The sequence below is a fragment of the Bombus pyrosoma genome, linkage group LG9, assembly GCF_014825855.1.
Source record: "Bombus pyrosoma isolate SC7728 linkage group LG9, ASM1482585v1, whole genome shotgun sequence".
NCBI classification, from domain to species: Eukaryota; Metazoa; Arthropoda; class Insecta; order Hymenoptera; family Apidae; genus Bombus; species Bombus pyrosoma.
Window position 1 is genome coordinate 2,571,635 of NC_057778.1, and position 23,997 is coordinate 2,595,631.

Below are 23,997 nucleotides of genomic sequence, written 5' to 3' on the forward strand. Positions count from 1 at the left end.
CTAGTGACACATTCCGCTTACAAACGTCACATATGTACGTTTCGCTCGTTATTAGATATACGGAAGAATTTACTCGGATTATTTATTGACAGATTACTGAAACACGTATTAATGGAAAAACTCGAGAGTGATCTCTATGATAAAAAGAAGGACTGGGAGCCGATAATAGAAACTGAACGAAATCGTTTCATTCTTATTCGAAAGATTTGTTCGTTCAATGTTAACATTTATAAAATATTACTCTCGCGTAGAAACAAAATTATTCAACTATCCAAACAGTGTATGTCATGATTGCTTGGAATAACCAAGATTCACCTCTATCTACTTGTTTTCCTATAATAATCATCTGCAACAGTATCTTGCAGAGGCAGCAGTGAATTTCAAGCTGAATTTCTTCTCTCTTGACATAAAAGCACCCGAAGCTTCAAGTCTAAAGTACACAGGGAGCATCTAACTTCTGTAAAATTTGAAATGTTGTTAAAGTATGCGTGTTTGGAAGACTGGGTCGGGCGACAGGCATTTTTGAATTCTATACGCGTCGCTGCACAGTTTCGTGACCGCCGTAGGGGCCTTCGTTCGCGAAATCGCAGGGAATGGGCACAGTTATGACCGGTCGTCTAGGTCGTTAGTTTGGTCGCGGGGAAATCAGAGCCCCGGACGATAAAACGTGAGGAAATTCGGGCGAATATTCGGTAGAGACGTGACTCGAGCAGGAAGGTTAATAGGAACTGCCGCACGTAGCTCATTCTACGGTTGCAGCAGGTGCATATTATTCACGTCTTGGCCGGATAGATCTCGCGCAAATTCATAAAGCAATCCTTTGTACGGATACTTCTGCGAGGTTCGGTGCTCTTTATGGAAATTTCTCGGGATGGTGGCTGCCTTATGAACAAGTCCAGAGGAAACCGTAATCGGTAGAGGTGAAACGACCGAGGGGACAGTCGACAGAGAAAGATAAAGAGAACTATTTCTAAAATTTTTCAAGAAAGACTTAAAATATTGTCGACCGCCTTCCGTGAAAAATTCTTTCCTCCATTTTATTTCTCTTCCTACTTTCCTTCACTTCTATATTTCTTTATTATTTTCTTTCGCTCTTTGAGTTTACCTCCCACGTGTCGAAGAATTCTTCATCGAGCGTTAACAGCGCTAAAGAGCGAGGGTGGCAAAAAATTGTTAACGATCTCCTTCGGAACAATCGATGGTTTAATCGAGTACAGTTTCACGGCCATTAATGATCGGCTAGCGAGGTAAAGTCGAGATCGGTTCCGCATCTTTTCCATCCTGTCGTTGCGAAGACATTCCCTCCTCTGTTGAAAAATCCACTGCCCCTTCTTCTCTCCCCCTGGCCATTCTTTTCTAAACGATGACGTAACCAGAAGCTTGTTCGCCGGAGGAATTTAGTTTTACTCGGGACAAGTTGCCAAGACGTCCCACTAATTTTACGATCAACCGCCAACGTATACTTTGGCCGACAGTGTTGAGTCCGCAGCAGGTACAAAGCAGGTACCTAACAGTGTACTTTGCCCGATAACGATACTAAGACGCTTCCAAGGGATCACGTGACGTTAATTATCTTCGAAGTAGTTGCAAACTGTGGTAACGCAATAGAGTAGGGTTCGTGAATACTTTGTGTAGCGGATCGTTCAAAATTCTTTTCACTGTCTCTTTCCGAGGAAAATTGTTTTCTATCAAAGTTTCGGGTTGATGAGTGATGAAATCATGATGAAATCAAACTCGTTATCACCAGGCAACTAAAGAATAGGTTATCTCTGCGTAACTTAGCTGACACCTAAGCGACTGCTATCGCTCGTTTTATGGTTGAAACTAACGAAATATCACATAAACTCGAGACGCAAGGCTATTTTTGGTTCGCCAACAGCGTATTTCTTTCGATGACTGCAATGAATCCGAAAGTAGCGATAGACCGTGTTTGAAGCATAAGAAAATTTCTTCCTGTTCGATACTACCGGTCAGACATACGTCCCAATATACGAGCCACTTACCAGAGAACCACGTATGCGCATTCCTGCCTTTAGCGAGATAGGGATACATGCACAGTGTCTTTAATATGCGACAGACAAGTTGACCTCGCCCTTTTCGTGGCGGTACTTGTTTCAGACTATTATCCAAGTACGTAGCTACGTAGCAGCTACCTACTCCGCGGTTACTGCCAGAGAATTTATAATAACCAAGCTATGGAGTTACCACGAGACCGTGCCACGCTCATCGTCGCGAACAGCCACGCCGTGTGCCATCTTTGACCATATTCTATATCCAACATGCTGTACCGACAAATATACGCGATCCATTCGAATGACAAGGTGTTAACTTCGAACAGGAATTAGAAAAACACAAAGCTAGTATAACTAGAAATCATAAGTAGATGCAGAAGGTTCTTTGTAAGATTCGCGAATTATTCGGTGAGCTAAACGTGGTATATCCTTAAATGGAACTTGATAATATCCTTTATTGATGAGTAGATGTAACATCAGGACTAAAGTTGTTCAGTTTCCTTTATTCGATGTAGGAGATAATTCTTTGTAGCTGAAGCAATTTATATTTTGTTCTGAGTGGCTTGTACAGAATAGGTTGGTTCGAAAATCTGCTCATAATTTCGGTTTATTATATTTCTATTACTTATTTATGTTGTAACCATTAATATAGCTACGAGGTATTTCTACTAAGTTAAATTATAACACAAAAAAATAAACTTCATATATATTGGAATCGAAAAGAATTAAGCTCCGGATTGATATAGGCCTACAATTAAAATTCTCGTCTTTAGTAACAATGATTACACATTCGTTGCATATTTCACAGATTTAGTGAATTAAAAATTACGCTTTTTATTTCACTTGACCTCTTTTAATTCGTAATATCCTTTATACCCTTTTAATCGAAGATGCTCAAGAATGGATCACGATTAGCGCCTATAGGCGACTTATAAATGCAGAGAAATGGAATTTATATTGGACAATATCCATAAAAAGCATCGACTAGATATTAAAAATAAAATTAATAGGATACAGATTCGGCCATCACTGTCAACATAAACTACCACATCACGCAATTCAGTATTAAGAAAACAATTCTATGGAATGTTATTTCGGTTTTAGTGCATGTTAACCAGCAAAATACATAATAAATCCGGATAATAAATGGATAATAAGTGCTAGTAAAGCCGATAGTTATAGCCAGGCTATTGGTAGCGTTTATTCTGTTCAGCACATGATCGAGCACACGGTAGGTAAGAAGGATTATAGCAAAATCAGATAACCCGAGAGGAAGCAGAGATTGGAAGAAAACATTAATGCAAAATACCGTTGACGGTGTGAAACTACGATGAAAACGATAATACGAAGGCGACTCATGCTAGGATTAGATGCTGATGGATTCTATAACCTCGGTCGTTTAATCGGCTATTCAAGAACTGGCCGTCTCCTCTGAACATATGTCATATAGCAAACGACGTTGTAAGTTCCTCCGGTGCACTTTGTGCTATAAACCATGCTCCATAATACTCTTTTCACCATTCTCTCTTTTCTTCATTGGATTATCTACGCGACGCGGCCGGTTTAGCAGCTGGTCTAGCAACTCTTACTGCTCTGTTACTCTTCTGTTACTGCTATGAGCCACTGAATCTCTATTAGATAGGTCTGTCAACATGTTATATTTCAAATGACGATGCAGAATACTTAGAAAACTCTCGATCTATATTTGTAACCCATTTTCAATATCCTTCTTTCTTCTATTGGTACGTCTTCGTATTCTATATCATTGCTTGTGAGGCTGGAAAGTATTCTTCAGACGTCGTGAATCAATAAAATTATTTGTAGATTTTATTACTTCGAAGTATAATGGTTTATTTGTTGATGATTGAACGATTAGATTCTGTAGATATTTATTGTTTTTCTATCTGTTTCTGTACGAAGTGATTATTGAAAATATTTATTACCTTGTGTTGACGTAATAAATGAGCATCAATTAAATGACATAATCGCATTGTGCGGCAAGACGACTGTCAGCCATCTGCCGGTTCGATAATCAAGACGAATGCGTATTCGTTGTCATGGAAGATTCTCCCATGATGCATGTCCTCTGGTGAATCTGAGGCAAGCTCTTTGTAAATTGCTCATTGTGGTACGCAAGTCTATTAGTCTGAAAGTATTACAACGTAATTTATGAATTATCGTAGTCATATTTTATCTCATAAAACCAATTTTCCTTATGAATATTAATTTCTATATCTTATATTACTTACGTAGATAGCCTTACTTAGTAGCAATTCTAAAAATTATCTATCTACTATATAAATCATAATGAATCGTATGGAAAACTGAAGCACTTGTTAAAATAAATTCAATTTATAATCATCGAACAGTACATGAACATCCCATTATGATAGTTCTATGGAATATAAATATAAAAAATGATCGATTAAATAGAAATAAAGTAATGAAATAAACAGTGAAAAATCGAATATATTGATCGTAATTGCCAATCCATGAATGCGCAAAGCATCTATAAAATTCGCTACAAATAACATTTCTAATAATAACAATAACAATAACAATAATAACTTCCAAAATACGTTAGGAAACTTTTAGAAAGAAATATATCTATCAGACGAACACAATCTTCAAACGATTAAAATCTGATAATTGGTTGTCGCAAATTGCTACTTTGTCCAATGACACTCCGCGTGTATATATCACCCTAAACATTATCCTCTGAGCTCAGGGACGAAAATCAGATTAGAACGGTAGCTGGACGATTTAATTAAAGGATCGAATGGCAGTAAAGTCGAAACAGACTCTTGACCTCGCGGTTGAGTGTTGGAACGACCAGACAGGGGCGAAAGCGTTGGCGTCTGCGCAAAGAGGAACAAATCGGCGGCAGTTGAAACAGTTGCACGCAGCAAGCTAGACAAATATGTGTATCTACGTATCTACGTATCTCCGTTGGAAATGCCCATTATCGGCAGATTAAACGGTACAATTTCAGATCTCGAGTGGTACTTGAGCCTCGATTCGCCGATTTATGTCGACTGTCGTATTAAACGATCGTACCGAGCTCTACGCAGTATCGTCTGTGACCGATGAAAAACCGACGGATCGTTTCGATGAAATCGTATACACCGGGGCCAGTAAATGCCTAATCGATCCTAAAGAAGAAAAAAGGCAAACAAGAAAGGACGAAAGGGGTGGGAAACACCGGAAGCATTGCTTTTACGACCCTTTTCAGTCGCATTAGTCGCATGACAGCATGTTACACACTGTACGCTGGCTAATTATTAATGTTACGGTTATTACCGCTGCATTCGCCGCGGTTATGAGCCATAAAATAACGTTTTATCGATACGCAGAACGTGTTTCACAGGAATAGTTGATTGATCCTCTTACCGCTTTTAAATGCTGGCGGCCCATGCCTAATGAAAAGTAACGTGTTTAGCAGGATACGTTGCATCGAAATTGAAAAAAATATACATCTAGATATTAATAATCCATTACTTTGGTTTAATTGATTTTAGTTTCAAGTTGATCGACATATTGATTTGTCAATGAAGTGGAAACGTTGAAGATGCATGCAACAGAATTTCTGGATATTTTGAAAATGTATATATATTGAATCTTTCTGAGGCTTTGAGGTATTTGGAAATAACTATTTTTGCAAATAGAATATACAATTTTTGATAAATTATTGGTATAACCTCTGAATTTTTTCTATAGAACGATTTATATATAAGTCACACGCTAATATACTGCAGAGTTAAAGTTTATAATAAAAAACGAAGATAACTTATAGAGCAATTAGTTCAAATATAGCAATAAATAGGATCTCTTGTTTTACCCTCCATACGGATATCATACAACACCGAGTATACATTAATCGAGGAAACTATAATTGAATTTGAAAGATATTACGAAAGGCTATAATAATTTTTACACACTTAATATTAATCTTACTCGGTTCATACATGCAATATTTCCACGTGTAACACTTTCGCCAAGACAAATAATTAATTTTTGTCTAATATCCCAATGTTCCAAACTAACGTTGAAACCAAACATATCTCACAAACGAAATCATCCATAGAAGCATACTGTAATCATTTAAGATAACAGTACAAGCCATAACAGTACTCGCAACACCGTGCGTTATTTCACTGCTAAATTTGTTAAAAATTCCGTTATGAATTCCATCCACGCCTTTCAATTACTGTCGTCATTACATGATTTACGATTCGAGTATTGAAATAACGAAGCGATTTCTCAATCAACGCCAGAATTATAAAATCAACATTAACCTCTGTTGTTTAAGAAATTACTACGTAATGCTATCACGCCGTAATATTCGTACAATGAACGACCCAAATCTTTTTCGGCCATTGTGCCCGAGCCGTTCGATTTAAAAGTTTCACGCTGATAGATGTTATTAGCTGGAGGTCCGTGTTCATCCATTACCAGCTTTCATAGACGGAAATTTATTCGTCATCTCAACCTTCTTGACTCGGTCCCTCGCAAGCTCCGCTACTTGGAATATGAGAGCCACGTATAGTCGCACCTTCTTACAGGCAGGGCAAGAGAAAAACCTGGAATTAATATTTCTTTCTGCACCCCCACCCTATCCACCCCTATCCACTCTTTTCCTCTTCGCTCGTTTTCTAAGGCGGATTCTCCGAGAAACTGTGAAAAGAATTTAAATTCCGTAGCCTGACTTCTTATAACGGCTGGTACGAAGGCTATGTGTCATATTAAAAAGTTCAGCGGAGGTCTTCCGCTGACGTTTATTTCTTAGACCCGGTGATAATACGACGCCAGAATTTTCATGGCTTTATCGCTGGTTTGACTTGGCCAGGTGTCTAACCAACCGCGAGATTATAATTCATGTAAAACCATCGAAAATACCTGGATTCGTGAGACTCGTTATTAGATCGTTATGAGATGCACAGGATACTATTTATTCTTTAATCCGACCGTGAAACAATAACTCGCTTTCCTTTCCTTCGCAGTATACGCAGCGGAAAGGAGATCATAAGGAAAGGATTTAAACAGACTATGACGAGTGAAAATGGTTTCACTATTGTTGTGTCATAATTCAATCTTGCTATACACAGTGTGTCGAGTTTAGCTAAGAATAGTTAAATGTGTCAAAAAATATGAATAAAACTAAAATGTTCTTAATAAAAATTATACGATATCGATGATCTCGATGTAAAGCTATCCAAAGAATGGAGATCCAAAGCAATTTTCCGATAATTCCAGCAGAAAGTAAAAGAATTGTTAAATAAAATATAGAAATTTTCTTAACACACATTGCAACTAAGAAAACCCATTAATTCATTATGTTTCTGTCTTTTGAATCAACTTCACGACACATCAATAATTCAAACCCAATATCTATTTTATCTACACACTTAACATCCATCATGGTTACGTGATTCCTTCCAAGTTCTGGTCTATCAATTAATCACGTAATACAATTTATTGGAGATAGATAATTCACTTGTATTTGGATCTAACATAGAACAGATTAAAATATATGTTCTTCTCGTTGCATCGCAACACGTGTAGATAAGACTAGTTAATGTAGCTAGAACACACTTCAAATAGACGTGATCGCTGGAAGGTAGTTGCGATTTTCATGGGGCTGATGCACGCATACCATTTCAATATTCACAAGCGTTTCGCGTCTCGCGTGCGATATTGCTAACTGTATTGCACGTGTCATTACAGTAGCACTAATAACTTACTGTAATGGTATTACGTGCCGCTCGGTATATTACTTGGAATGTCTTTATGTGAGAGCTATCCGCGTGAAACGAGGTGTATGATCTATTCTTCGAATAAATCTATCTTCAAATAAACGGATATATCCAAGACATATTGAACACTTTACCATTAGAATCTGAAATTTCAAACCAGTGTGGTTTTATTTATGGAGCCATCTGAAATCAATGGCTTCAAAAGAATGAAAGTTATGTTACAAGTACAGCGATCAATTTTAGGAAAGTTACTGTAGTAGAGTTGTTCGAAATATACACAATATATTTCGTCATTCTTGTTACATTATCTCATGATTTTACTTTCTTTAGAAACATACCTGTTTTATTTATTTAATATCATTTTTAATTGGAATATTTTTGTGTCTGTTTCAGAACTGGTTCAGGAGAGCCAACTATTGCGTTGATATTGGTAAGTAAACTATTTTATGTTTGATCGAAATTAATTTGTAATTGAGTGATCATTACCAATAAACTAACGATAATTAGTTTAACGGAGCTAATAATATACGAATATTATGAAATATACTTTAAAATAAATGACAAATGCTAATGATAAACGCTATGCAAGCGTGAAAATAATAAATATTCATACGTTGCTAATGCATCGATCATTATTTGTCTTCTAAATTATTTACATTTTAATATTGTGCATAACTTATTGATAATTCATAATCTATTTCTTCGAAATAGACAGTGATTTTAATACTCAAATAGTCGTCAGTGGTAAAACAGCATATTCTGCGATAAATTAATAATTATGGTTTTAACATCCGCAATTCATCGAACATAAAATCATCATAAAATCAACATATCACAACATTATTAGGTATGTAGCGGCACATGAGTCAATGGAAGATTTGAATTGGAGTGTCAACATTGTTTTGGTTTGCTAAGTTCAAAGGTAAACGATCTCCTGACAAAACATTATCGCCGTTATTTGTGATCGTCAACCGGAGTTACATTTGTACTTTTTACAATACCACCGGTAGATACAAATAGACGAACATACTCTCTAGGACAATCATTATAGCGGATCAATATAGCGAGACATACGGTCGAATAGCGTAGAGTTGACCAGTAGCATTGAGCGAGCGACGATTTCGACCGGCATATACTATCTCTGTGCTTGTATTTAAAGTGATTTTAATATACACTGACTATTGCAATTTTTAATAAACCAACCAACACGTATAATAATAAACCAGCTCGGGTATAAGACTAAAATTAACTGAAGAACGAAATTAATTAAAATTCTTAAAATTCTTACATTGCTATAATTTTGAACCTTTCGTATATTTGTTATCTCTGTTCCTTTCAGATGCAACTATTAAAGTTGAAAAATTTAATATCAGTATCCTGTAACGTTTCGTCGTAAAGATAAATGATAAAGAAGACTCGTAATAAGCAGTTGGTGGTTTCTTCAACCTACGACTCTTCTTTGTTCTCTGTCGTGTCAACGCGAACTTACATCTTCTTTTCTCAAAATAAAGAAACGCTTTATCGCGACAGTAACTAAAGGGAATTTCTGTCATCCGGTGCGACATCTTGACATATGACTCCTTAAAGTTTACTCGCACGAAAGTGCAGTTTAGATTTCTCTCCCGACGCGAAGTCTCCTGACAGTCGTTGCAGTCCTTTCACCCGAACGGATTCACGTTATTCATTTTCTCATTCAATGGCTTTATACATTTGACATCCTATCGTCCACAAACTGTCAATAGCCATAAACCGAACTATTTCAAATGGCCAAGCGAATGGAACCAATAAAATGATGTGTTAATATCTTCATCGCAATAAAAATTCATGAAAAGATATATATTAATATTTCTTTTTTCTTCAACCATTTAATTTCGAGTATATATGTATATTATAGACATTGAACGATCAAAATCATATTTTAACAACACTTATTCGAGATATAAATATTCAAATGTTTCTATACAATTTATTCCACGAACAACAGATCTTACCAAGCGGATTGTTATATCTAATATGATAAATGTATTATAATTGAATTAAATTGACATTCAAATGGAATTGTTCTTTAACGTACAATGACTGACAAAAGAGTTTAAAATCGATACGCGTGTAACTCTATGAATGCTGGTAATCTTTATGCTAAATATTTTTGTCATGTTAGTAACGTTTAATTATTCTAAGATGTATATTATATCTGTTGACAAATAAATTCATTTTTTGATAGTAAAATAAAATTATCTTATAAAGTGACAGGGCATGTACATTTCTAAGGATATTCTATAAGATTTGCTATAATTTTTCCTTCTATCTATTCTTCTAATAGCCTCTGACATTTGCCACCGCTAGTGTGACTATTTCACTGACGAATTAAATTGCTGGCGGCGTAAATTAGCGGAGATGTTAGATTGGTTTGATTTCAAGATACGTAAGAAGCTAGTGATTCAGACGTTTCAACGATAAACCAAGTTATAGGATACGTAGCGTGTATAAATGCCTCGTAAGCGTGCCACGCACGCTTCGATTGGCCCGAGTCGATACACGAGGAATTGTCAATTTGCTCCTTTTAATGAGGATTCAACTCGATTATGTAGGATGGGTCCGTTCCGCGAATGTAATCGATTTATTTGATCGTTGATCGAGTTTCCAGAATAATTACGCCACTGACAATTAGATATCAACCATGCATTAACGAATCATCAGCTTCTCTGGCTTTTGTTCGAGTAAAACGAAAACTTTTCTGCCTGCCACCGTTTAATGACGATTCGATGAAGTATCTTTGTTTCTAATAAATTATCGAAATATTGAAAGATACTTTAGGACAATCTGAATTTTTTTTAAATGAAGCAAGTACATTCTGTAAAATAAAGTATCCTGACAAAAAGTACCAATGACATTTATCACATAAAACATGGACAACATTATATGTATGTACGAATTAAAATTAAACAGTCTAATTTAAATCTCATCTAAACTATAGTAACTACTTATGATCACAATTATACCAGTTAGAAGCTAAATACCAAAAGAGAGTGTTAGTATAATTCCAGTAAGATTGCTGTTTATACTAATAAATCTGAAAATGATGTCCATTAGCGATGGTACGTTGTCTGAAAAGAGCAATCGCGGATTGCGATGGTGTTTCGATTATTGCCAGAGTAATAACAACGTAAGCTCTAATTATTTGATCCATTATGTCTTCCAGAATGATAGGTTATTGTCGGTAAACATCTTCTTTTAAATTTTCCCCGCAGAAAGAAGTCTAATAGTCTCAGATCTGGTGCTTGCCATAATATACGTCCATTACGTCCGATCCAATCATAAACACGTGATTTGATAAACGTAACAGTACATTCAACGTTTACCAACCTAACGCTTCATGAAGCTGTGATAAATCGAATAATTAGAGCTCGTGCTGTTATTACGCGAGAAATAATCGAAAGAGCATCACGATTCTCGTTTTACACGATCTATTAACCACGATGAAAAATCATCTAGAACTTCTTAATAATGTGAACAGCAAGTTCTCTCTTCATCTTAACACAGTTTTGGAGTTCGATCATCTCTTTTACAAGTGAAATTATCACATTCATATTTTTCACACATAGATAAATTTTCCTTTTATTCTGTATTGGTACCAAATCTAGTAAATTTGACTTAAAACTACGTACATTTACTCGTGATTGGCTAATAAATTAGTCTTTAAAAGGAATTATGGCCTATAAAATTAGAACAACAGATCGCTAGTTATAGCCGTGATAATCGATGGTAAGAATAGATACCGAGAGATAAATTCCCCAAAGATATTACTTCATAAATGTGAAATTAAATATTCAATTTATACACCGATACGTGTTCACGGTAAATATTCTTCTTTCGTGTTTCGTGATGCGATCGAAACGTCAATATATGCTCGATTACGTTCGTAATAATGCAGGCAATTAAATTATATTTACTTTCAATTTATATCGTTTACAGTTCAACCGACTCCCGGCAATCAAACTTGTCCTGTACCTCAATTACCCCGCGTTTGGCAGCTGCTGTACAAGTGCGTTCGTTAAACAGTGATTACCATGCAGCATATGTATGTTAATAATAAAAGTAAAACATTAATTTGAATGATGGCCGTACCTACGTTTATCCGTAAGATCGTAAATCAGTGATAACGGCATCACCTGCAAATAAATTTTTATCCTCCTATTTAGCAATTAATTGTAAATTATAACTGTCATAATTTTTCCTTTTGTACAGTCTATAGCAACACGTTAAACCAGTTGTTATTGGTCTTTTATGCTTTTTTATTAAAAGCTGATAAAATCATTAAAAGATACTTATTATATTATATTTAGATGCTCTCGATTATTGAACTGAAATATACATTTGTAGCATTCATAGAATATATAAGAAATACGATAATTACTAAATGAAAATTCTGCACTCTTTATAAAATTGTACATATTAATACGTTTAAAATATTATAAACATATATGGCACTCGTGCGACCACATTTTATTACATTAAATTCTAATTAACGTACAAAACGTAAGTAACAACTATATTCTATTTGAAGTATAACTGTTTCGTCCATAAAACATACATCGCTGTATCGTGAACGAAAAATCAACTAAATATCTGATTCATTCCCAGAAAGTTTCCATTTCGTATCACTAATGGATACATTATACCTTGAAAATGGCTCCTCGATTTAATTTCTAATTACTGTCTCCACCATTAGTCGAAATAATCATTAGCTTATCGGTGTCATTCGTAACTGCCACGCTGTAGCGCTCAACATTCTCGTTTGCACCACTGCTCGAAGAAGAATCAGAGACGATTATAACACGAGAGTTTAAAGTTATACCAACTAGCATACGCCAGCTGTACATATACATATATAGAGGTAGAATAAGATAAGAGAAATGAGGGCAGGAGGATTGGCTGGTTAGCGAATAAGGGTAGAAAAAATCGTAGAAGAAAACGAAACAAAATCGGAACAGCGGGAAGAAAAAGATGGACGTGGAGAAGCGGTTCTGAACATCTCGTTTCCACCTGGCCAAAGATATATCCAGTGGCTGTGTAACGCGGTAGGACGGCACGTAATTAACGCCTCATGTAGATGGTATCGTGTTGTGGACGATCCGCGTGACGACCAGTGATGTACGGTCTCAGTGCTGTAATGGAATATTATTATCGGTCAGCATCAACTCGTTGAGGTTGAATTAGCGACGGCGAAGGCACGTTGTTGGCAACGAAACGACGCTTCGAATTGCCTGGTCCGAGTAAACTGACCAACGACGATAGCCGATGGTCCGTCGATGCAGCCGTGCGTTTCAAGCTACCACGCAACAGTGAATGGTTCCTTGGAAGCTAACCGCCAGAGACAAGCCAATTCATCTCGGAACTTTCGCTGTCCAGGTGCTCGATCATCCAGCAAGCGAGCGAAATACTGCATTCTGGAGGTAGCTAGACTCGCGGAAGTGACTAAGGGATGAAGAATCTTAACGGGACTAGCGAGCGTGCCGATCCGTTCCAACAGAAAACAGGATTACTCCCGTGAGATATTGAATTTGGCGTGCACTGGGCGAAATGATGCACGACATTGAACCACTCGATGAGCAGAGTAGGGGCAGGGGGTCTTTGGCGATGAGAGAAGAAAGTTTCCGATTAAGAAACTGGGAAATTATCAAACTTTGTTTTGACGAACTTCATTCTATCAGATCGATCTGCTTACCTTGTTATGCAGTTCTTTTTTCATCTTTCTTTCTTTCTTCATTTTTTTTTTTTTTTTCTAACGAGCCTCAAGTTTCAAACTTAATTACGGACCCTGGCGCGACAGTAATTTCAAAACAATTTAACAAGCTCGCCTTGAAAACTTTATCTAGGACAATCGGCATAAAGGGCTCGGTATTGCCCAGCTTCTGGAGTTCCATGGCGAAGACGTTCGACGACGCGACGAAGACAATGGCTGAGCAGAAGATCGTTCTCCTCCCTCGAGAGAAACGAGGAATGAGAAAACGGCGGAAAGATCCGAGGCAGCCATTGTGCGAAAACTCGCTGTCGAACTTTGTTGACTTCTTAAAAAGTCGTAAAAGACGGGCCGAAGGTTCTGTCCACAACTGACGAGGATGTCCTTTCCGACACCCATCCACGTTGCCTGGAAAATTGACGTCGAGGACGTTTTTCCAGCCTCGTTTTTGTCACGTTGTCCAACGCGCTTTAACGTACCCCCATTCCTCCTGTTTCCGCTATCTTCTTTCATCCAGCCGGTCTCCATCTTTTATTACGATTGCCTCTTCGAGCATGATTGATAGGTTTGCATCTAAACGCGTTTCTTAGCTCCAACAAATTGATTACCTAGACGAGCTCCACGTTTTTCTTTCTTTCTTCGACCGATAATCCGAACTTGAAATCCCGCCTTCGTGATTTATACGAAGATTTAGCTACTCCGCACACCGAGATACCATTTTCTTGAAACATTCTAGATATATTCCTGCTCCGATTCTTATGTGTCCTTTTTAGGTCGAATAGTTTTAGTTCCTCTTTTATTAGATTTTGCAATCTTCCTTGAGGTTTATATATAACTTCTCATAAAATTCGAAGATATTATTTGAATGTATTGATAACAAAGAACAATGCAATGCATGCTGGTTGAAATTATTTCATATTTAGATTGATTGCAATTAATGGCAACAGAATTATACTCGTCTTTAAATCACGTTGCTTAAATTTATTTATAAAGAGGTTTGCAAGATTTAAATATAAGATTACTTGTCTAATACAAATATTGGAAAAATTACTAAGAAAATTACACGTTATACGTTCAATACGGAACAACATTTCTAAGGATCAGAACTTGTTCACCACAGTTTCCCTATAAGAAAACGATACTCTTATTTTTACTGCGGACAATTACGAGACTTTAAAACCAGAAAATCAGAACACTTTCTCTCGCCGCGATAAAATTTCAAGCGTCTAAAATTTCAAAGATCGAGCTCGATGTTATCTTTTACTCATCATCGCTCAAAGAGAAGTTCGTTCGACTAACGGTTTCGTATAGAGATTGTAGCGTGTCGAAAGCAGAAACGGCATCACGCCAGGGCGAAATTACAGAGAAGTGCCGTTGGATGCACAGCGAAGAGGAACTGCGACAAATCCAATTTTACTGCGATCAGTGCACGGTTCTGCAGCGGAATTTCGAGAAGCATAGACGATTTGCATCGTTGGTCACCATGGCGGATAAGTGTTGCGGTCAATGGATGATCGTCAGGACGCTTTTGATTAACACGAACGAAAGTGAAGAAGTTCTAATCTGTGGTCGGCGCACGTCAGCCAATTAGAGTTCACCACGGATAGCTCATCGAAGTTAGATTGCCAAGACTCTCTGGCAAACTTAATGAGGAGATTTATATGATTTCCACGTCGAATAATCCTGTTTCGCCTCGGATCGCGTCTCTTCCGGATGGAATTCCAAATCGTAGGCCAAAACGTGAGAGCTACCTTTTATCCTTTGAAAGGAACTAGACTTCATTGAATCCCTGCTTGTCTCGTCAGCCGCAAATTGTTATCTCTTGTGATTAAAAATTAAAGGGTTTCCAGCTATTATAAGCTATTCTCTGGTTGCTATAATATATATTCAGCTGTAACTCCATTTTCCAACAATTTCTATTATTTCGATAGTTATTATTTCGATAATATTATTCGAAAATAAATAGATATTCAATTTTTGAGATTCAAGTTGTTCTTTAAATGTGAATTCATATGAGTCTGATATCGATGTCAACTAATTTTCTTTGAATATTAGATTGCATGAACGAAATTAGGTATTAAATCTATGGCCCTCCTTTATCTAGATCATTTTAATGTTACTCAATCTCAATTCACTCTATTATAAAACCAAAAATCATTTTACATAGTTTTATAGTGTCTTGTAGTCATTTTGTAATTATTCATAATTCATAATTTGCAACTTGGTCCTTTTCGCAACTCAAGTATTATATCATCCTTTAAAGTGGGGCTGTCTTATTGCTGTTAACTCTTTAATTCCTAAAGTCTGTAGCACATTAAAAATACGTAGAATATAATATTTATTCGTTGATCTTGTCCTTTTAATAATTTATCTTCTAAATGTTTTTGCGTACATCTTCCAGTATGTACCAAACTACTAAACTAAACTTATACTGCACTGAACTATTCGCTTGCTGTCTGATGAGAAAATAGTGGCTTAGAAAGTTCGACGCTACTATCACTGATTGTTTGAACGCGCGAACAAAATGCTCACGGGCTCTTCGTACAATATAGCAGGATTGTCGCTTTGTTTATAATTATTCAGCCTAAATATGTATGACTGAGTGCACGTCGCTTTCACGTGAGTGGTTATGCGCTCGTGCCTCGCTGAATATTTATACCTCGCATAGATATCCAGGCCGCAAGACGGAAGATGAAGCGAATCGAAACGGAATAGCGAATGGTTCGGAAGAATTCTATCATCATGGCCCGTTGTATCAAAACGAAATAAAGAGGAATCCTTTAAGGTGAATAGAGCAATCTTTTATTTCCTTGCTCAGCTTGCCTGTTTTCCCTCTCGATACGATCAGGATCAAACAGACGAGAGGATCCTTTATTGCAAAGAAAGGAGAAATTAATCCGAAAGGAGAAAGAGGCAGAGCATAACCGTTTATCTTTTATTGGCCGGGTACTCGTCAAACGAGAATAGTCAACGCAATTTTGGGGCCGAAATATTACGAAGGCTAAAAGTTATTTCCCTCTACAAAGCTCTTTGACTCGGCACACAATAACTGTTCCTCAGAACGCTTTATTGTCGTATTATCTAGCCTTCGAGAAGTTTATCCTTGTTAGAAGTTTCCTCGTGAAAAATTGGCATTATTGAGACTTGTCCTCTAATTGCTCCGCTCTCTTCGAAAGTAACCGAGTGTCTGATCCCAATCTAGCCAAAGTTGACACGAAGCATGTAATTATCCGTTCCCTCGAGGTGTTCATCCTCTAACCACGTTTTATCGAGTCTACGGGGATACGGTATCTCTCAAGATCGAAATGAAAAGATTTAACGTGCTCCAGGGGCAAGGAAAAGACCAATGAAACGACCTCGCCGAGGCGAGAAGAGACCCAACGTTGCAGACGAAACGAAACGAAAGGAGAAGAGCTACTTGCATTCCTTCACGCTTATTGGCTTCATCAGATTGCTTTGCTTCTATTAGGTGATGTTTATACGTATACCACGTACCGCTGACACGTTCTCTAATACCCGAAAGAACATTAAACAAATGGAACGGTGCATTTATTTTACGTTCTGTCATTTTATTTTACCTCAAAGCCTTGCGGAAATCTATATATTCCTTTCGTTGATACTCGATCTCCATTATGTAACAGAGACACCAGTCTGTGTTAATATTTATAAATTCGTCATCTTGCACAAGTAGACCTCATATTCCTCTGTTTGCAGACCATAAATAGAACCGTAGACAGAACTATAGACACGTATTGCGTAACATCTTTCAGACGTATTATCTTAGCTTTATCGTAGTTCAATATTTTCTAATAGTAACTGGTAACAGTTCGAATCGAGAGAAAATTCTGGCTCATCCGTTAATATCGGCTACTGTTTACACAGTATAGCATGAACAATCGCTAGTGGCTACTCTATGACGTCGAAGCTGCATGGAAGGAAAGAAAAAGAGGGCTAGCACGGGATAAAGAGGGTGGACATTGGATATCGCCCCAGGGTACTGCTAACAAACCTCAAAATGTAATAAAAGCCAGATTCTTGGTATATGGGTATGGGTCAGTGTAGGTGTGTTTTCCTTAGCAATATCCAAGCAACATCGTTCGTCCACGTTCTGATCCCAGAAATAAGTATCATATTCGATACCTACGAAGGAGGAGGAGGAGGTTAAGAAATGAAAATCTGTCAAAGACACAATGAAACGTTATATAGGTAAATGTATAGTCGTGCACCAACAGTTGCTTTCGAAAGTATCGTATAGTAGGAGTTGACGGTCAGATACTTAAGTAGATTCAGTCTGCAGAAGACCGACACTAACTGGAATAAATTTGTTCCGATAAATGGAGTTCTACAGTATACAATTTTCCCCTATGCTTGGAAATTATGTACATATATTTTTCTTCTTCGCTTACAGATTATCTGTGTACAATACATATGTAGATTATATAAAAATTGGAAACATCTTGTACTATCAGATATCATCTCATAGGTAGTGCGATTTAAAAGCTGTGTTATTATAGCGATAATAAAATTTCAAAATTTTCTATGATAGACATCCAAATACTTTCGCGAGCCATAGTACAACAACCCTAGATGATTGTATAGATGTCTATTACATACAGAGACACATATATACGTGCGTATGTTTGCGTGGCAAGTTAGAGACATTCGTTCTCGTTATTGATCACCGTCCATCCTGTGGCCAAGGGTTTTCGAGAAAGGGTACGTTGACTGACGGGGAAAGGGAGGAGTAAACGTCCATTGTACCGTGGTCAGCCGCCGGAATATTACTGGCAAAACTGCCTACTGAGTTTACTCTTTGCCTATGGAGGCCGATCGATAACTACAATCTGCGGTCACCGTTAACGACGAAGGTCAATACTGACAACGAACACGAGTTACAACAATGACGAGGCACGGGACCCGCAATGATGACACCCATGAACTCGACGAGTATAATAATCCGTAAATTACGCGTTTAACAGGCTGTCGTCATCACGCGAACATTTCACCGAGATTTTACATGGCTCACGTACCTGCCTGCATTTCTTGTTTCATGTCCTTCATTCACGCGTCAACACGTGACTAGCCTTCATTTCTTTTCTACTGCTTCTTTTTTATGTTTACGCTCGTTTTCTTACTTTTGAATATTTCTCCCAACTTTTTGAGTTTTGGAAACTATTAGAGTAAACAATAACATTGCTTGAGTTAATTAGGTACGAATATATAACTCAGTGACGAAAATTATGTTCATATGTCAATATGAAAGATGACAATAAATTATACTTTGCCTTTTAATCTGCTTTTTCAACGATGATGCTTTGAATGATGTAAGGTATTTCTTTTCTTCTATGAAATGCCAAATTATATATTTCTTTAAATTAGTAATTCCGAAAGATTATATTTTTGCATTTGATTGACTCATATTCTTTGATTTAAATATTGATATCTAATAATGAACTCAAAATGACGAGGCGATTGAACAATAATATATTGGTACGCAGAAAATGTATTATAAGTATATGTAGAATATTGATTTTCCATTATTGCCTTTATATTCCATTATTTTCTATTATACATAATATTCGAATAAAAATAATAATATTATTCTTTGTTGAATATAATTTCTCCGCAGATCTGCTCAGGATTAGCTAATCATTCAGGTTTCCAAAATGATTTTATTTTAATCATTTGACTAATTTTATTCGCATAAAGCTATCACTATGAAGAACGGCTCATATGATCCAAACTCGAATGTCCGGAGCGAAAGTGTAACATTCGTAAACGTGGATAGAGGAGAGACCGATAACGAAGCTTCAACACTTTAAAACTTTAGTAAAGTTACGTTGACTCGAAAATTCGAGATCGTCGGAATATTCGCGGTTAATGTGTTAGGGAATGAGATGATCATCTCGAGGACGTGTGCATGAAATTCTAATACAGAACGGTATCACAAACTTTTGCAACTAATTTACTCGTCTTCGATGCATCATTATACGATCATAGAACAAGAGTGAATTTTCATCTAAAACGCAACGTTCATAATTACGTCTTGCTTCATGTTCTTAAATACTCATCCAAGATTTATGAAAGAAGAGACATTTTCAAGAATGGCTTCAGGTTATGTTCCATTCTTTTATGAAGAACGTCGCGTTGTCTGCGCAAACAAGTCTTGAATAGCATGGTGCAGCATTGTGCCCTCTACGACGCTTCATCGGTCTTGTTTTCGTGTACTTACAATTGTAATACAGCGTACACCATTACCATATAATTATCAGTATTAGCAAGTTCACAAAGAAACTCATCATCGCCTTTTCGTTGCATACGTACTTTGCATAGCATTCCCTCGCAATAGAAATGTGGAAGAAAAAGCGGATATAATATTTCAGCGAAGGGTATCAATAATTTAAAAAGATAAGTTAACACATACAACCAGTGGTTATCCAGGAATATTAAAGTGTACGTACATATCGTATTTCCAATAAAAAAAAAATTAAATTTTATGTATCAAATTAAACGTACAAATCTATTTATTCTATATGATAAGAATGTTGCAAAGTAACAAATATGAAATTGTTACAAAAATTTTTCAAAAACCTAATCTAAGCCTATCGTATAACGAACTGAAACTACGTAAAAGATATTATTCTACAGGAGATTTTCTTCACAATATTCAACGAAACTGTTTTTTACGAATTCAGTTATTTTTACTTATCAAAAACAGTAGTAAATATTGAACGATATGAAATATTATATGATTAAAATACTTAGGACGTTCCGAGAAATAATATTCCGAGGAAAAAAAGTTAATTGCACCAACCTGGTGTCTAATGAATCACGTTCCACACGTTATACATTACAGCTCCTTCAGAAAGTTGCCGAAGGAATTTCAGATACATTGAACAGTTAAGTTCTTCGACCGACTGGAACCGGTAGGAAGTCGTTCATATGGATCCAAGTACGTTGTAATTACGAGTCGGACCAGTAAACAGGATCTTGCTCAGCTTTGTGGAAAGGTGGTTTCAGGTAATGAGAGGAGGCTTTTATTCGAGAAAATGCACATGTTACATAAGAATACGTTTCAAGTTCTAAGCAGGTGTTAGTTCGGTATGAACGTTGCTCTTACGATCAGTTCTAAATAAATCCATCGTTCTCTCCGGTGAATCGTAATCATTCACCGCAAGGATATTTCCGACAGAACGATCGTAAACGATGTACGAGCAAGATTCCCGAGCCAGAGTCGAACGAGTTTCAATATAGTCAGCCTCGCGGAAAAATACTGAAACCTATATTGTTAATCAGGCAAAAATTTCCGCGGTTACGCTGGCACGAACGAAGAGAGAAGAGCCTTGGACAAGTGCCAATCTAACATCAAGGCGCATAGCCGCAGCCAAGAGCTGCCACGGACGAATTGGTACATGATGCTTTCACAGGCCAGGTCGTCGAAATCGCGTATTTTTTATTTTTTCTGCCCCGTTCTTTCGAAATCCATGCGCGCGAACTACGTTGAATTTCTCGTGTTTCCTCGACCAAAGAAAAAGAAGAGAAACGATCCTTTGAATATGGCACCAAGGGTTCTTCCGCGAAGAAGAAAATTTCCAACACTCCGCGAAGTTGAAATCTCCAACTACGGTAGAATTTCATTTATTTGAATCCATTGGAAACGAATAGTTCATGTAACTGGAGTTCATATAATACAATAGAAAGTCACTGATTCTTTCTCCTACTAGCGATTCTTTGTTCATATAACAGGAGTTCAGATTTAAATAAGCAGATCCAGACATCGGGAGTTCGTTCAATCAGACGGCGACTAACATTTTCTACCAATGAATAGAGTCTTATTATACTTGCAATTTTTCCTTCATATGACAATAGTAGACAATAGTAGAACGTTTTAGTCGGACATTAACTAAAAATTTCTTCCCATAAATGAAGTTCTACCATGTAAGTATACTTTCGCCTCTTTACTCTCCCGTCTGTCGTTCTACCGTTTCCTTCCGAACAACGGGATTTCGATTAAAAGTGGGAAGACAGCGGCAACTGAGGGTAGCGTATACTGCTATACCTAGTCATGAAACAATGTTGCTGTCGCGATTTTCCGTGTTCGATTAGCAAAGTTTCTCGTGCTTGGAGCTTGAAAGGTAAGCGAGAGCCTCCTATATACCTATCTCTGTATGCATCATCCGTTAGAAACCGCGACGCCGAGGTGAAAAGAGAATAGGATAAAACGATGGAAGAGGAAGGTCGAGGAAGGAGATCCTGGAGCCCTTCGGGAAGAAAGTGAAATACGTTACGATCTGTCTTAAGCCTCTCTTCCGCGGACGATACGTCGTGACTGCTCTCAATAATAGGACTCTCTTCGTGGCGCGGCAGCGGGTGGAATATAATACTAGCAAGCAAGTAGAGTGAGGGAAACATAAGATCGTCAAGGAACGAAGAAGGAGCTGGAAGAAGGAAGAGAGAAAGACGGAGGAACAGGAGATGAGACGAAGCTTTCCTCTAGGTACCGTTATTTCGCCAAGGTTCTTATTTACCTTTCTTTTCTTCTGGCCGTTCTTCCTTCTCCACACATCGTATATTTTCGGGGCGGAGGGCTCGATACCGACCCAACCACTTCGTGATCCACTGATCAACCTCGCGACGAGTCGTGAAACCTGGTCTTCCGGCGACTCACGTGGATGGAACGAGGATGCTTCGTGCCGTGCATACCGCGACTGCCCTTTGAACGATCTCACCACGTAACCTAATGAAAGCACTTCCGAAACTATTAGCTTATCCCAGAAGTAATGGCACATACGCATAGGATAACTCACGGAAGTGTTTCAATACTTAGCATAGAACATTTTTACCTATATACTTGTATGTATTCTATGAAAAATTCTGAAATTTCATTGGCAGTAGGATTTTTATACGTTCGTGGGAAATTTTGGATGTGCAAAAATGTGCAACAGAATGCGTTTTGGAAACGAAGTATTTATACAACAGTCTACGTATCAACGAAGTCTCAGTATCTGAGCGAATGAACTTCAGTTGATTGAATCTGTTTACCCTAAACTCTTATCATATGAACAAAAATCATACGTAGCAGATAGAATCAGTGTGTAGACAGTTGTACGAACTGTCTGTTTTCCGATAGGTGTAAATATATAGAGTTTTACTACAAACGCTTTTCTATAAAGTTACATTCAAATAACGAACGCAAATCGAAATACGAGTCTCCAAAACATTCGGGCATTGTATTTTGAAACGGGAGTTTAAGCAATTTAAACTATTTCTGACAATAATCAATCTAAATAAACATCACGTGAACATATAGAACAGAGACGACGATTTCTAGTCTGGAATACAAAATCTATATTTCACTCTATGTCCAATATTTGCTTATAACTTCGAAAAGCGATTGCAACGAATATTTAAGTGACAGCTTTTCCTTATTTTCATTTGTAAATTACGCTCCTGTAGTTATAAAAACATTTCTACAATCGAGAACATCCTGTATAATTTTTTTTACGATCAGGTATACGGAACCGCGCGAGCCAACGGAACTTCTGATGAAACGACACTTTTTGCAGATTTTCAAGGTTTCGCACTTTTTCTTTCTTTCTCTCTCTCTCCCTCCCTCTCTCTCTCTTTCTCTTTCTCATTCCAGCTCATCCTTCTATGTTTAAAAACTCGTCTTGATCGAGTATGTAGCTAACAAGTTTCTGACTCGACAGTTTACCGTATCTGTCTGCACAGCTAACGAGGACAACCTAACAGCTCATGATTCTTGTTTCCTGTCTTACTTCGAACTATCATCGACCATGCAACACTCCCTCTATCCGTTGAATTTATGTAATTCTGCAAACGGTGTCTCGTTACGAGGCACGTGTAGGAAAGCTGACACGAAGGCGACGTTATAGCCACGCCGAACCGATAGTTTCGGGCCAGTTCGATGTAGATATTGCTCGATAAATAGTCAGTGTATCCGCGACACGCGAAACACATAAACAACCGGACACGTCACCGCCACGAACACGTGAAATTGATCGTCACTTCGCGCCGCAAAATGTGAAACCCAGACCCTGTTGGCGCATCTCACGTCAAAATTAATAATGGCGATGGTTGAATTTCAAGAACGACGGATTATAGTACAGATAGATTCGAGCGTGTACGTTTGTGGTTTGAAGCGAAGGCCACGCCTAATCAAAGCTAAGAGCTTTGGTGCTCAGGATATTCCGAGGTAAAGTGGCTTTGATTCTATAACATAGATGCGCGGTGTTTCTGTTCTATGGGAATAATAATCCGATGAAGGCTGACTTTGCTAACATTTTATTGAGAGAAAATTCTAAAGAGTACTGTTGAATCCTACGTTGTTCGAATTAATTCTTACAGAATTTTTCTTTCTTTCTTTTAGAAATGAATCCTCTTTTTATGTGTATATTAATAGGCTTTTGTTCGTGAATAGGCTCTTGATCTAAAGATCACTTGTTGAATTATGAAATTTATGTGGGTA

The 23,997-nt window shown here is 37.4% G+C and overlaps 2 protein-coding genes across 4 annotated transcripts in view; one reads left to right on the forward strand and one right to left on the reverse strand.

The window, feature by feature from the left end:
- LOC122570831 (autophagy-related protein 16-1) overlaps nucleotides 1-23,997 on the reverse strand; it is a 606,503-nt gene that overhangs the window by 139,645 nt on the left and 442,861 nt on the right. The window lies entirely within an intron of this gene.
- LOC122570830 overlaps nucleotides 1-23,997 on the forward strand; it is a 246,655-nt gene that overhangs the window by 56,679 nt on the left and 165,979 nt on the right. For both annotated transcript variants that reach the window (XM_043733699.1, XM_043733700.1), the window contains exon 2: nucleotides 8,159-8,195. The gene's annotated coding sequence lies outside the window, so the exon portion shown is untranslated. The remainder of the gene's footprint in view (nucleotides 1-8,158; nucleotides 8,196-23,997) is intronic.